The following is a 4,967-nucleotide window of genomic DNA, read 5'->3' on the forward strand; positions in this document are numbered from 1 at the left end:
CCCCCCCCCCCCCCCCAACTCACTGCTTTATGCCGAGATCCCTTCCTCATCTCTCCCATAGCATGGACCATAGCCAATATATGCTATACTAGTTGATGTTATGTATGGCAGATAGGACAGTGTCTGCTTAGGGCTTTTTTAGCTAATCAACAGGTCAGCTGTTAAGAAAAGCTTGAACTAATGAGCAAGACTATGTTTTCTGATGGGGTGCTAAATGCTGATAACAGAGCTGATAAATGCTCTATTATCAATGGCAGGGAGGGGGTCCCTAATCACAGGGTCCTGCCAGTCTGTGCAGTTATTAAGTGATTGAACCTAGCCAGATTAGACTAACCTGCAAAGATTGAATCAATTCAGGCTCAGGCTTCTTGAATGTCTGTCTTTAGCCCATGGCTTGAAATGCTGTTGACTCTTTGGTGCTGCCCAGCCCAGTTAACTATGTGGTAAATCATGAGCCCTTGGGATTTGGACTAATATCATGCATAATTTATACTACATGAAAGTAGGTGCCAAAGTGCTTCTCAAACATGTTTATAAAGTTTATGCTCTAAAACTTGCAGCAGTTTCAAAAAAAGATAACATGCCTCAATTCTGGATGAACTAAGTGTATGGGTATTATATGCAAATTGTAAAAACCATGTTTAATTTCAAGGCTATTGTTTTCAAACTTGCTCCTCCCTTCTATGTACTAAGGGATAACAGGGTCTGACCCAAAGAGATGGGGAAGGGGCTGTCAGGGGGGAAAAAACTGGGGGAGAGCAGAGGGGCTACCTAATTCCCAGATTTATTTTTTCATGCTGTAGCAGTTTAAGGGGAACAAATTCAAGGCAAACCTCCAATAATTATATTTGATACCTAGGAAATGTATAAGTTTTCCATAGATATTATATGGGGGTGGTCTTATAATCGGGGCCATCTTCTGTTTTGAGTAAATACAACAGTTGGATGGTTGGCATAACAGTTGATAAACTGTGTTTAACTTGAGCAACATCTTGTAGCAGCATCCCCACTGCATTGCACAAAGTTTTCCACTAATGTGTTGGTTTGGTAGCCAGCTTAAAGCATCCCTGGAGAATTTTGAGTGTGGCTGAGAACTAAGCTAAGGGCAACACTTGGATTGTGTTGATCTGTGTTAGGGAGCATTGGCATAAAATCAGCCTACCCAAATGCTCTGCATATACCGAATACTGGAGAAAAAAAATGTTAAATAGCTGTGTTGTGGTCTGTATCCAGGGGTGGGCCCAGTGCCTTTCTCAAGCTTTTTGTCTTGAGCGTGCTGCGTATACCCATAAAGCAGCAGCAGGAGAGACTGAGAATACTTCACCCCTGAAATGGAACACTTCTTCCTGGTGAGAATATTCATGTGAAGGGTGGAAGTTGCAGTCAGAATGCAGAAAAGTCATTGCCTTAGATGCAACTATCTCAAGGCAATCTTCTTTGAACTGGATACTACTGATAGTGGAAAACTTCAAGAGGTATCTAGTTAGATTATGGGGTTTTGAAAAAGCTTTGAATCATTAATTTTTGCTGCTCCTTTGCTTCCTTCCAATGCACGGGAATAATTTCTTTCTTTTTTTTTTCCCCTCAGCCTTCCATATTTCAGGATTTCCAAAAAAAATATAATTTAAATTCTGGCATATGACATTTCTAAACATCAGTTTAAAAAAGAATTGGGTGTTTTGACTACTGTGAATAGCTTTACAATATTTATTTTTGTTCTTTTCTCGGTATTGAATGCTGCCAAGTTCTATCTCCACTTAAATGTTTATTATATTAATAACTACTGCTGATAATTCTATTACAGTTGAAACCAGAGGATTCTGTTTACATTAGTCTTTCATTTTTAACCATCTCTGTGTCTGCACACACAATCTTTTCATCGGACTGGGTGGAACTTTGTCCATGGGCTGAGCTATATGAATCCCATTGGGGTTCAAGGGCACATTTGTCTCCCTACATAGACCAGACTTCTTAAGATCAGGGTTCTGCTTGAGATCCCTGATGTTACATCTTGCCTCCAAATAGTAATATTCAGTTAACCCTTTTGTGGTGCAATTTTTTTTCATAGCTTGAATCTTGATTACTCTTAGGATAACATTACATTTGTTAGTTGTAGTTAGAAACTGAATTCAGACATTTGGTGTCTTTAAATTAAAAGTAGATTTTTATATGATGTGCTTAAGCTCGGCCAGAAGTTATAGTTAAGATGCAGGAAGAAATCAGTAAAATTCTGTAGCTGGTATCATGAAGGAGATCAGCTAGATTATGGTTATTTCTAACCTTAAAATGTATGAATAGGTAGTTTGATTCAAACTCCATTGAAGTCACTGGGCACCTCTACACATGCTATTAACGCGACTGAATAAACTCTGGTGCAGTTTATGTTGGAGTTTATTGCTTCTGGGCACTGTGCGCCCTGGACTGCGGCACATTGAGCTGGGTCAGAGCAGCCCTAGCTGGCAAGAGGTCCAGGGAGTCAACCTGCCAGCCTGGGGCTGTTCCGACTTGGTTCAACGTGCTGCAGAGGGTCTCCAGTGTACAGCTGGGGCATGAGGGTACTCCAGCAGGCAGCCCCCACACTGATCTACCCTTGTGCCCCAGTCAGCCCCATCAGCATCTATATGTGCATTGTGGCACATTAAATGACATCACCACAGGATAGTATTCATGTTTACAAGAACTAACCTAAGGTGGTGCTTATTAGTTTACTTTGGCCTTATAGGGCCACATGTGTAGATGCTGAGACTTTACTGCAGATCTAATTAGGCAACTCTGCAGTAAATGTCTCATGTAGATGCACTCACTGAGAAGCTTTCCATTGACTTCGGTGGATTTCACATCAAGCCTTCTTTTGTATGGACAACTCCATGAGTAATTGCAAATTTTGGCAACATAAATTCTTTACAGTGCATGCTGTCAAAACAGCCACTGAATATTTATAGTGGTTAACTTAAAGAGCTTCTACATGTTATATCATCTGCAACAGATTGTTTACTTTTTGCTGCTACCAATGGTAGATTTAGAACTCTTGCCAAATGATACACCAAAAGAATGTTGTAATAGAGTCAAGTACTTGATCCTTATGTAATCTGATGATGAGTTTAAGTATGCTATACAATGAAATGTAAAGACATATACTGTAATGTTGCCCTTTATACATAGTCTTCATTTTGCTGACAGATCATAGACGATCCTAAGAAAATGTGTTTAAATGTATATGGAACCATTCACTTAGCATGGGAGTGAAACTAACAGGGCCAATAATTGTTTGCTTGACAAAAAGAAGTACAAAAATGTGAGTCCCACAGTGAAGTTAAAGGATCATGAAATTGTTTTCCTTCAATACACAAAAAAGGTGAAAGCCCTGACATTCCCCTCTTTGTCCAGACTCGCATACCAACTCTCTTTCTAAGCACCTTATTCTTATTTTTGTAAAACAAGACATGTGCATGAAACTTTGCAGAAGTGGAATGGGGCCCTTGTCTCAAACAGTTTTTTATAAGGAATTATTCCTGAAAACTCTCTGGACTGATAGAAAATTTAGAACCAAACGTTGTCTATCAAATGTATTCTATTTCTAAAACCAAAGTTCTTCCCTGAGAATTGCTGACCACATTAACAGTTTCCAAATTTTGTATTTCTTGTATTTTTTTTCCCACCAAAAATGGGTAACTTGAATAGCCCTTTCAGTGTTTTGTCATATAAAATTATGACAGTCACTTTTGAGCCTTTAAAATAAAATATCTAAAATATTGGGGTTTTGTTTTTTTTGTGTGCAATAATTCATGATTTCTTGAACAACTGTGATTCTGTCATGGGGAGAAATCTGGAGGAAGGGAGAGAGAAGGGCATGGGGATACAGCAGTTGATGGCAATCCACCTTCCATACCCCTTCACCTCTTACAGGTGAAGCCCTCAAGACATGCTGCAGTCATTCTTCTGTGCTTGTCCTTCTGCTGCAGAATAGAGGCCCATCCCCAGTTTTGGGATCCAGAAGACATTTTTCCTTACAATCAAGGGGGTCAAGATATTTTTTTTCACCTTTTTAACAACAACTTAGAGGCTCAGTCTTGGATTAAAAAGGAGTGCAGATAGGGTTTAAAAGCCATGAGTCTAAACTTTCTTTGCAATTTCAGTGCAATTGTGGTTGATATTTATCATAGAAATAGTGTCAGAAGGGACCCTGTAGATCTTCAAGTCCGGCCCCTCGCCTGGGCGGGAGAAAAACTGGACTCAAATGACTCCAGCCAGGTAGCCATCAAGCCTCTTCTTAAAGGCCCCCAGGGTAGAAGCCATCACCACTTCCCTTGGAAGTTGGTTCCAGATCCTAGCCGCCCTAACTGTGAAGTAGTTCTTGTGGATGTCTAATCTAAACCTACTCTCCAATAATTTGTGTCCATTATTCCTTGTTATGCCAGGGGGCACTAGGGGAAACAGTATCTCCCCCAAACCCTTCTGGTCCCCCCCCTAGTAAGTTTATAGACAGTCACCAGGTCCCCCCTCAGCCTTCTCTTGTGAAGGCTGAACAGGCTTAGGTCCTGCAGTCTTTCATTGTAGGGTCTGCCCTGTTGTCCCTGGATCATGTGGGTGGCCCTCCTTTGGACCCTTTCAGTGTTGTCCACATCTCTCCTGAAATGGGGCACACAGAACTGGACGCAGTACTCCAGTTGTGGCCTGACCAGCGTCGCATAGAAGGGGAGGATCACCTCCCTGGCTCTACTTGAGATGCACCTGTGGATGCACGACAAGGTCCAGTTAGCCCTGCCAACTGCATTGTCGGCCTGTGTTCATCTTGGAGTCAATGACTGCAAGATCCCTTTCTGCCTCTGTGCTCTCAAGAAGGGAGTTTCCCATTCTATAAGTGTGCTGCTGGTTTCTACTGCCTAAGTGCAGCACCCTGCACTTGTCAGTATTGAAACGCATCCTGTTTATGTTAGCCCACTCCTGTAACCTATCCAGATCCTGCT

This window comes from Gavialis gangeticus, unplaced genomic scaffold, assembly GCF_001723915.1.
Source record: "Gavialis gangeticus isolate Ggan-Ray unplaced genomic scaffold, GavGan_comp1, whole genome shotgun sequence".
Lineage (NCBI taxonomy): Eukaryota > Metazoa > Chordata > Crocodylia > Gavialidae > Gavialis > Gavialis gangeticus.